Source organism: Chlorocebus sabaeus, chromosome 8 (genome assembly GCF_047675955.1).
Source record: "Chlorocebus sabaeus isolate Y175 chromosome 8, mChlSab1.0.hap1, whole genome shotgun sequence".
Classification (NCBI taxonomy): Eukaryota; Metazoa; Chordata; class Mammalia; order Primates; family Cercopithecidae; genus Chlorocebus; species Chlorocebus sabaeus.
In genome coordinates this window covers 2,456,716-2,468,061 of record NC_132911.1, presented here as the reverse complement: position 1 = coordinate 2,468,061, position 11,346 = coordinate 2,456,716, and the positions used below count along the sequence as shown (strand labels likewise).

General features: G+C 46.7%; 1 pseudogene; it reads right to left on the bottom strand.

Moving 5' to 3' along the window:
* Nucleotides 1-8,662: 8,662 nt before the first annotated feature.
* LOC140712153 (uncharacterized) lies at nucleotides 8,663-10,993 on the bottom strand (annotated as a pseudogene).
* Between the last annotated feature and the right edge of the window lie 353 nt (nucleotides 10,994-11,346).

The window sequence follows — 11,346 nt, the reverse complement described above, 5'->3', positions numbered from 1 at the left end:
CACAAAAATTAGCCGGGTGTAGTGGCAGCGCCTGTGGTCCCAGCTACTCGGGAGGCTGAGGCAGGAGAATGGCGTGAACCTGGGAGGCGGAGCTTGCAGTGAGCTGAGATCGCACCATTGTACTCCAGCCTGGGCGACAGAGTGAGACTCCATCTCAAAAACAAACAAACAAAAAGCCAGGACCAAAGTGAGGAGAGAGGATGAAGTACATTTACAACAACGCAAAAGTAAATATCTAAACAGAATCAACATGGGAGTCCAAAGATTTAATATTAATTAAATTAAATTATTAATTAAATTAAATTTTATTATTAAATTAATATTAATTAAATTAAATTATTAATTAATTAAATTAAAAATTAATTAATGCTCACGAAATCAATAGGATTAGATATGTATCAATGTGGATCTTAAACTAAAGGTAACCACTATTAAAATCTATAGAAGAAACTTGGGGAAAAAGAAAGGAACGTAAAAGCCAATTATGAACGAAGGAAGCAGAAATAAAGCCCCTGCTGCAACCACAGTCACGATCAACTTAATGAGCTAAAACACCAATACGAAGCTTGGATTTATAAAAAAAGAATCAACAGTTTTCCAAGGAAGCATACTTGAAAGTAAAGGACACTAAAAAGTTTAAAATAAATAAAAAAGAAGCGCTAGGCAAATTCAAATCAATATAAAACTAGACAGTAGCCCTGCTATCTGCAAAGTCCAAAGCAAAGTAATCACCAAAGAACAGCATGATGTTATATACTTGAAAGAGGAAACAAATGAACAAGATGCAACCATCATGATCATATCAGTACTTAAGAATGTTTCTTTAAAAAAGTAAAAACTGGCCGGGTGCAGTGGCTCACGTCTGTAATCCCAGCACTTCGGGAGGCCGAGGCAGGCAGATCCCCTGAGGCCAGGAGTTCGAGACCAGCCTGGCCAACATGGCGAAACACTGTCTCTACTAAAAATGCAAAAACTAGCTGTGCGTGGTGGCACGTGCCTATAGTCCCAGCTACTCGGGAGGATGAGGCGGGAGAATCATTTGAACCTGAGAGACAAAAGTTGCAGTGAGCCAAGATCGCGCCACTGTACTCCAGCCTGGGGACAGAGGGAGACTCTGTCCCAAAAAAAAAAAAAAAAGCAAAAACTCACACAACTATAAAGAGAAAAACATAAGTTGGCAATTATATTAGATATTTCTTAAAACATATAAAATAGCAGACATCAAAGGTTTGAAATATACAAATTCTAAATCATTATATTTACATAGAACTCTCATCCAATGAAGACTATACTTATAAAAATGCATAGAATGTTTATACAATTTGATTATATATCATGAAAAATGTATTTAGAAAGAAAGAAACACAATAAACTCTAAAGCAACAAAGTGTTCTAACATAACAGTATAATAAATCTTGAAATAAATAACAAAAGGATAGAAGTTTTAAAATACCACATGTTTGGAAAAGAAATGGCATTACTAAATATCCCTTGGGTTTAAAAGTAAATCAGAAGAGGGTTACAAAATATTTAGAACCAAATTAAAATAAAAACAAAAATGTAAAACTTTGTGGGACAATGTTAAATTAGCACTTAAAAGAAATTTTATAATTTCAAATGTATTTACAGGAAGCAAGAAAACTTCAAAATAAAACAAAATATTCAATACAAAAATCTGAAAACTCAATAGAAAAACTGAATAAATTGAAAACAACAAGAAGAAAGGAAATAATGAATATAAGGACAGAAACAAAAAATTATCAAAAAAAGATTAACCAAAAAACCCCCTTACTTCTCAGAAAGATTAATAAAATAAATAGAGTTTGAACAAGACCAATCAAACCAAAAAACAAGCAAGTAAGCAACAAATCAACAAAATACAGAACAAAAGACCCTGCAGATATAGAGAGATTTGCTAACATAAAAAAGTACATTTTTAAAAACGGTATATTAGTTAGGAAGTAAAGATGAACGACATATGGTTTTCAAAAATATAAATGCTGAAATTGTAGCAAGAAGGATTTTTGTAAAAAAAAAAAAAGGACGGCCTAGAACAGACTGACTAATCTGAGGAGAAACATAAACTAGAAAGGGATCAAAGACCTAAATGTAAAAAGTAAAACTCTAAAACTCTCAGAAAAAAATACGAGTGTCAATCTTTGCAGTCTCAGGTTAGGCAAAGTCTTTTGTGATACGATCCGAAAACCACAAACAACAAGAGGAAACTTCCAGAAACATCAGTAGAGTGAAAAGACAAGCCCCAGAGTGGAAAGAGGTCTGTGCGGACCAGGTGTCTCATAAATGGTGTGCATCCAGAGAAGATCTAGAACTCTCCACTCCACGGGGTAGGAATTACCCCACTGGGCCAAGCGGACACAGGATGTGAAGCGGCTTTGCTCTCAGGAAGACACACGAAGGGGCCGGGTGCCAGTGAGGACACTCGGCGTCATCAGCTGTCAGGGAAATGGGAATCAAGCCACACCCAGGCACCACCGCACACCCACTGGCATGGCGGTCAGGACGCAGAGGGATAGAGACTGGGGTTGCTGAGGATGTGCAGAGCCCGGAACCCTCATGCACTGATGGAAGCATAAAGCAGCCAAGAGTGCAGGTGCTTTAGGAAATGCTCTGACAGTTCCTCAGCATCTAACCATAGAGCTAATGTAGGACCCAGCAGTTCCACTCCTGATGGAATACATAAGAGAGGGAACACCTATGTCCCCACAAAAACATGCCACCACGTTCATCACAGAGTTGTTCATAACAGCCAAAAAGAGGAAACGATGCCAATGGCCATCCACTGACAGACAGCTACATAAAACGTGGTCAGTCCACACTATGGGGTATGATTTGGCAATAAAAGGGGATAAAGTACTGATATACGCTACAACACGGATGAACCTTGAAAACATGATGCTGTGTGAAAGAAGTCAGGTGCACAAGGCTATGTATTGTATGATTCCCCTTAGAGGAAACATCCAGAATTGGCAAATCTGCAAAGACAAAAAGATTAGCCGTTGCCTAAGGTCAGGGAGGAGGACTGCTAAGGGGATCCGGTCGGGGTCGGGGGCGGGAAACGGGGAATAGCTACTAATGGGTACAAATTCTTTTTTTTTTTTTAGTTGATAAAAACGTTCTAAAATGGATTGTGGTGGTTTCGCAATTCCATGAATACTAAAACCCACTAAATACACTTTAAACGGGTGAATTTTACGGTATGTGAATTATAGTTCAGGAAAGCTGTTAAAATAAAAATAAACGAACTGCTTCCTTTTGGAGAAAACGGGACAGAAGAAATAGAAGACATTTCTCTGTGCACAGCTTTTTGAATAGTTTTAACTTTTGGAATCATGACATTTTACATATTCAAATAATAAAGTTATCAAGAATTGGGGAAAATGCTACAACAGAATGCCAACAAAGGAACCCGAGTGTCTTTCAAATAATTAGCCATCATCTGAAAGAGAGTTGGGACAAAACAAATTTAAGTAATTTTTGAAGACAGCACTTTGACTGCATACCCTCAGACTAAAGAAAAAAGCTGCAAACAGATCTGGAACTCTCACTGGGTTTGTTTCGTGGGGTCCTGTGGGTGGAGCCATTCCAAACCTGCTCTGTGTTATGGCGTGTTTGAGCCATGCGTGATGCTCCCTCTGCGGCTGTGAGCCAGGGTGGTCACCATGCAAGACGGGACGCACAGGAGTGAGGCAGGTAAGGAAGTGCCGTGGGGCTGGGTTGTAGTGGAGGTAGAAGGGTCTGGAGGTTCTGATGGCCCACTAGCAACAAGCACATCTCCCACTCACATCTTAACTTCAAATCCCATTCCTCACTAAAAAGAACCAGAATTCTCAGAGAAAGGGCTGGATTCAGCGGCACAGCAGAGAAGGTGCATCTGCTGCATAGAAAATAAGGACGTGGTCACGTGCGTGGCTCACGCCTTTAATCCCAGCACTTTGGGAGGCAGAAGTGGGCGGATCACAAGGTCAACAAATTGACACCATCCTGGCCAACAAGGTGAAACCCCATCTCTACTAAAAATACAAAAATTAGCCAGACGTGGTGGCATGCGCCAGTTGTCCTAGCTATTCAGGAAGCTGAGGCAGGAGAATCGTTTGAACCCAGGAGGCAGAGGTTGCAGTGAGCCAAGACCGTGCCACTGCACTCCAGCCTGGCAATAGAGTGAGACTCTGTCTCAAAAAAAAAGAAAAAAGCAAGCAAGAAAGAAAAGAAAATAAGGACGTGCTCCATATACACCATGGAATACTATGCAGCCATAAAAAAGGATGAGTTGAAGTCCTTTGCAGGGACATGGATGAAGCTGGAAATCATCATTCTGAGCAAACTATCACAAGGACAGAAAACCAAACTCCGCATGTTCTCACTCATAGTTGGGAACTGAACAATGAGAACACTTGGACACAGGGCGGGGAACATCACACACTGGGGCCTGTCATGGGGTGGTGGGAGCGGGGAGGGAGAGCATTAGGAGAAATACCTAATGTAAATGACGAGTTGATGGGTGCAGCAAACCAACACGGCACACGTAAACCCATGTAACAAACCTGCACGCTGTGCGCATGTACCCTAGAACTTAAAGTATAATAAAAACAATAATAATAGAAAGAAATGCAGACATGTAAAAAAAAAAAAAAAAAAAAGAAAAGAAAAATAAAATAAGGATGTGCTCAAAACAAGGACTGGTCCAAAGAAAGATGCTGGAACAGCCTGGACAGACCCCCACAGCAAACCTGGAACAACGGAAGCAGCAATATCTATCAGAACAACAGTCAGTTATAACCCACTATAAACAGAATAACGTTGCCGAACAGAGAATCCATGAACCCACAGGGATAGTAAACAAACACTGGGAAGAAAGTAGCCCTTCTTTATCGAATGCTGTGAGAAGTGACCGAGGTGGAAAATCAACACATTGAACCGTTACCGTAACAGTTGACCCAGTTGAGTGCAAACATGACTTGGTGCCAGTGAGGCCAGCTTGGGGCAGGAGGCGGCTTTACGGGCAGACAGGGCGTTCTCAGCCTCAGCAGATCTCCCGAAGGACACCCAAGGATGAGGAAAATCAGTGACTATTCAGAGGAGGAACCACCTTATCGGGGACCAAAATTATCACTGCCAATCAGGGCAGGCTGACAGACGCCTCCGTGTTCCGTATCTCAAGGACATTGTTTACAGAGCACTCCAGCCGGAAACACGTAACTCGAATTCAACCCTGACAAAATACCAGACCAAACTGAGGGCACGCTTTAATACAACCGGCTGGTATTTTTTCAAAAATATCACTGCCGTTAAAGACGAAGACAAGCTGAAGAACTGCAACAGATTAAAGAATAAAGAGATGTGATTACTAAATAGAGGATGTGATCTGGTCCTCTGTCCTGGACCAAGAAAAAAAAAGGATAGGAAAGAAACTGTCAAAGTTCGAATGAAAACTGTAGATGAGATAAAAAGTATGGCTCCACGTTACAGTTCTTGAATTGATAGCTTGTGTGGTTACATAAGATAACATCCTTATTCTTAGGAAATAAACACTAACTTTTGTTTTTGTTTATTTTTTAGACATAGTCTCACTCTGTCACCCAGGCTGGAGTACGGTGGTGCCATCTCGGCTCACTGCAACCTCCACCTCCCGGGTTCAAGCAATTCTCCTGCCTCAGCTTCCCTAGTAGCTGGGATTACAAGCATGCACCCGGCTAATTTTTTGTATTTTTAATAGAGACGAGATTTCACCATGTTGGCCAGGCTGGTCTCGAACTCCTGGCCTCAGGTGATCCACCCGCCTCGGCCTCTCAAAGTGCAGGGATGACAGATGTGAGCCACCGCGCCCAGCCAATAAACACTAAAGTATTAAGGGGTAAGGGATACAAAGTAAGGTAGGGGAAAGAAAGAAAGAGAGAGAAAGAGGCAAGGAGAGAGAGACAGAGGGAAAGGGAGAGAGACTGCTATGACGTGGCAAAAAGTTAAAAATGGATAAATATGCATAAAGAGTATATGGAAGGTTTGTTTTTTTCCCTTCAAATTTCTGTAAGTTTGAAATTAATTCAAAATAAGCCAAAAAAAAAAAAAAAAAAAAAAGGAACAGAGTAACTTCCTTTAAACAAGGAAGCCTCCTTTTGAAGCTGCAGCATCTGAGACACAGGTGACGAGTCCAGGCCCCCCAACTCTGTCTCCCCTCTCAGCCAAGATGATTTTTAAAAGTCCACAGTTGCAAACTGTTAGTGTCTCCTAGGGAGGGTTTTCTCATCATTCTCATGGTTAACATGCTTAGCAGGCTAACACTCTTCATCCTGTGTGTTTAGGAACCTGTGAGAAAGGGTAAAGGTCAACACGGCAGGTGGGGTGCTTCCTGCACTGCTGCCATCAGGCTGGTGTTTTTCTTGCGTGACGGGATCCCAGGCTGGCAGCCCAGGGCTGTGCCACCCCTTGCTGCCCGTGCCTGAGTGTGGATGTGGATCCTCACGCCTGCCCCTCATGGTGCCAACAGCAGGTGCCCCTGTAGGCTTCGGGACTACATTTCAAGCAAAAACGAGGCAGGAAGGGGTGGGAAGGTGTCCTCGACCCAGCCTTGCCTTCACTTGCAAAGGAAACTCACTCAGCCACAAGCCCTCCCCTTCTCAGTGGCCAGAGCTGTGCTGTGTGCACACCAAGGGCCAGAAGACAGACACCAGCTGGCAGAGGACTGGCTGACCAGGGACCCACGCTGGCAGGACGCAGTCTCAGTCCTGCAACTAGCTCCAAATTAAGGTAAAAAGCCATGTTTAGCAAATAAGATTTTTCCTGAGCTTTTTTTTTTTTAAGGGCTGCGTGCTTTCTATTTGAGATAATCTGAAATTACAGAAAACACACAATGGGAATATCGCATGGTGGCCTCGACCTTTCTAAGCTTTGGCTGTTGCACAAAACCACTCTACGTCTCTAACGTTCTGTGCTCTGTGGTTGTTTTGTGTGGAAACAAAATCTCTGGGGTTTACCAGATATGCTTGGAAATTCCTTGTAACCAATGAAACTGCGGCTAAAATGCACTGTGTTCCAATTGGGATTTTGCATTTCACATATTATTTTTGAAAAACAACACAGAAAACGTGAAAGCTACAAAGGCTACAAAAGTTTTCTATGTAGGCCGGGCACGATGGCTCGTGCCTGTAACCCCAGCACTTTGGGAGGCCAGTATGGGAAGACTGCCTGAGCCCAGGAGTTTGAGAGCAGCCTGAGCCAGATAGCAAGACCCCCATTTCTACACAACAAATTTAAAAATTAGCTAGGCGTAGTGACATGCACCTGTGATCCTAGCTACTTTGGAGGCTGAGGCAAGAGGATTGCTTATGCCCAAGAGTCTGAGGTTGCGGTGAGCCGTGATCACGCCACTGCACTTCACGCCACTGCACTCCACGCCTGGCTAACAGAGACCCTGTCTTGAATTAAAAAAAAAAAAAAAAAAAAAGTTTTTTCTGTAAAGTTTTGGCAGAAACTTTTCAGATTGAGACTTGACATTTAATAACTTTCTGTAATAATGGAGGATTTTAACTTTGGTTCAATTTTTGGAATCTTTCGATGGGTTTGAGGTTGCAGGTATCAAACCCTGCAGGAATGGGCTATGCACGGCTTCAGGCGGGCTGGAGTGTAACCGAGGCTGCCAAGTGTGAAACAGCGCAACAGTAAAAGCAAAATACACGCAGTGAGAAGAGAAAAGAAATGAATTCACACCATGGGCCTGCAGATGTGGAAATGAAGTGTTACTAAGGCCAGGCGCCTGTGCTCTGGGGTTCCTGGCCAGGTTCCCAGAAGGAAGGGTGTGGTTTCTTTTTCCTCTTGGACGGCTGGCTCCGGGCCCTGGATACCTCGGAGTCAATTCCAGACATTTGGGGTTGAGTCATCAGAAGAAAGAAAATAGAGACATCTGAATTGTTCACATCACTGTATTTTAAACATGTTTAGGCAAGTATATTTTTGTTACTAAAATAGTAAATACATTTTACTAATAGTGGAATACATTTTGTTACTAAAAAGGGAAAAAGTTATTCAAAATGATAAATACTGAATTAATAAGCTCTTGCATTAGAAGAAAATAGGAAGAAAGTTAGCAAAGGAAGGGGTGAACTGAAAGCGTCGACATGCATTCGTGAAAGTCCAGGTGCGGTTTATTCTCATTTACTCTGAAGTGAGCTGAAATCAGGACTGCAGGGCGGGCGATGCATCTGTGACAAGGCTGTGAGAAAGGGTAAAGGTCAACACGGCAGGTGGGGTGCTTCCTGCACTGCTGCCATCAGGCTGGTGTTTTTCTTGCGTGACGGGATCCCAGGCTGGCGGCCCAGGGCTGTGCCACCCCTTGCTGCCCGTGCCTGAGTGTGGATGTGGATCCTCACGCCTGCCCCTCATGGTGCCAACAGCACCAAGGCTGGACAGACTCATGGGTGCCCGCCCCACCCTCCTCCTGCAGCCACTCCCCCAGGGCAGGCCTCCTGTCCGGGGAGCCAGGCTGTTGGCATGCCACACAAAATCACGCGTGCTGGGTTCTGCACAGAGCAAAGCCAGGCGTGCAGCACAAGGCAGGCTGTCTGGCTCTCGAAGACCCCGCAATGGAGCCCCTGTAGCCTGGGCATGTTCTGACCCCAGAGGTGGCAGCTTCCTGCAGTCCCCCGACCTGTCATTCCTGTCCCGTGACTTGCAGAAAGGGGCAGCTCCTGGGAGATCCTGGGTGACACCTGGGACTCTGCCCTTCCTTCCTGGGCTGCTGTGTGAGGGGGGCCAGGGTCTGGAGACCCTGAGGGCTGCCCCAACACCAACACCCCTGCCTGTGCTCCTCTTGTGACGTGGGTGCATCCTGTCCTTACTGCCAAAGCCACAGCAGGGGTGTGGGGAGCCCGTGCATCTGACCGGTACCGGTCTAACCCCACCGCCCGTGCCACCGTCATCTGACTGGTACCTGTCTAACCCCACAGCCCGTGCCACCGTCATCTGACTGGTACCTGTCCAACCCCACACCGCCTGTGCCACCGTCATCTGACTGGTACCTGTCCAACCCCCCACCGCCTGTGCCACCGTACGTAATCTGACTGGTACCTAACCCCACACCACCTGTGCCACCGTCATCTGACCGGTACCTGTCTAATACCCCACACCGCCTGTGCCACCGTAATCTGACCGGTACCTGTCTAACCCCCCACCGCCTGTGCCACCGTCATCTGACTGGTACCTGTCTAACCCCCCCGCCTGTGCCACCGTACGTAATCTGACTGGTACCTGTCTAACCCCACACCACCTGTGCCACTGTAATCTGACCGGTACCTGTCCAACCCCACACCGCCTGTGCCACCGTCATCTGACTGGTACCTGTCTAACCCCCCACCGCCCGTGCCACCGTAATCTGACCGGTACCTGTCTAACCCCCCCGCCTGTGCCACCGTACGTAATCTGACCGGTACCTGTCTAATCCCACCGCCTGTGCCACTGTATGTAATCTGACCGGTACCTGTCTAACCCCCCGGCCTGTGCCACCGTAGGACAGAGCACGAAGGAGAGCCCAGGATGCACACCTGACACACTTAGCGGCTGAGCCACAAGCCTGACGAGTGGGAGACCCCTGCGGTTCAGCGGCGTGAGGGCAGAGCGACGGGGCCCCTCCGCTTCTGTGTGAGCACACGCGCATGGAACAAGACTTCTGACCTGGTCAAACACTTCACACACACATAACGGAGGAAACTTTTGGCGTGCTATCAAACGCTTTGTCACACGCACACATCTCCATCCCAGCATGGAGGAAAGGCAGCTGACCCTGGCCGACCCCACCCCAGGCTGGTCCCCACCAGAGGCCCGAGCGTTTCCCCTTCCAGCCGCGCAGTTTCCAGTGGCCACCGTTCTTTACTGAGGACGTCACCTCCGGCCGCTGGTCTTGCCAGGTACCCTGTGTGAGGGTGAAACTGGCTGCCCAGTCTCCCAGCCCTGCCCTTATTGTGGTAAATACGCCCTTCAGCAGACATCCCCATGTCAGCCCTTGGGTCTGTTCCCTGCAGGGCCCTGCCTGGCAGCCCTGGGTACCACTGGCTCATCCACTCCCCACTGCCAAGCAGCCATCCCATGCCAGGGACACGGGGCTTAGAATCAATCAGAGAATAAAACAGATGCAACCCTGTGTGGAGCTCACAAAATTCTGACATGGGGAGAACCACATTCACCGGGTGCTGGTGCTGCGGTGTGACCATGTCCCTCCAGAATTCACATGACATCGTAATTGCCATTGCGGTGGTACTAAGAGGTGGGCCCCCTACTCTTGCAAATGGCTTCATGCCTCATAAAAAGGCAGCAGGGAACTGGCTGAGGCCTCTTGACCTTCCATCCCCCCCGCCACATGAGGATGCAGTGTTCCCAGCAGAAACTAAACTGCCCACACTTTCATCTTGGACTTCCAGCTTCCAGAACTCTGAGAAATGATGCTTTTTTGGACAGAATTTCACTGTGTCACCCAGGCTGGAGTGCAATGGCGTGATCTCGGCTCACTGCAACCTCTGTCTTCCAGGTTCAAGCAATTCTTCTACCTTAGCCTCCCAAGTAGCTGGGACCACAGGCATGCGCCACCACCCCTGGCTAGTTTTTTTGTATTTTTAGTAGAGATGGGGTTTCACCATGCTGGCCAGGCTGGTTTCAAACTCCTGACCTCCGTCTTGGCCTCCCAAAGTGCTGGGATTACAGGCATGAGCCACCACGCCTGGCCTGAATGTCTGTTCTTTATAAACTACCCAGTCTCAGGTGTTTTGTTATAGCGGCCCACACTGCCTGAAACACGACTTTCTGTGCTAAATGCCACGTTGAAGAGCCCAGCTCTGGCACTGGAGGCTGTGCCCGAGGCAGGCATGGCTGCCCACGAGCTGCATCACCTTGGGCACGTCACCAGCTCCGAGTCCCGAGGCTCCTCGGCTGAAGTGGAATCAACAGGGCCTGTTTTGTTCACGTTGTTGGGGCAAAGAAAACGGAAAACCATGTCCCTTAAGCACAATACCTGGTAAAAAAATCTCACACTGAACTGCCACCATGACAACCCCAGCATCACCTAAGGAGGCTGGACACCGAGAAGAGCAGAAGCCTGTGTGGCCCAGCCCCTGCAGCGCGGCGAGGAGGCTGCACCAACCCTTGGTCTTCAGTCACTCAACCTCCTTGGCCCATTCTGTTTCCCAGCTTAAGAAACAAAACAAAACGTGGGTATGGAGAAGGATTTCACTGCCGAAAGAAAAAGCGCAGTGACAAGTGATCACACGGAAGACAAGCTGGAGAGCCACGTCCTGGCTAAAGGCAGGGCCATTTTCTATCCGGGTCACCTGCCATCAGGTGGAGTTA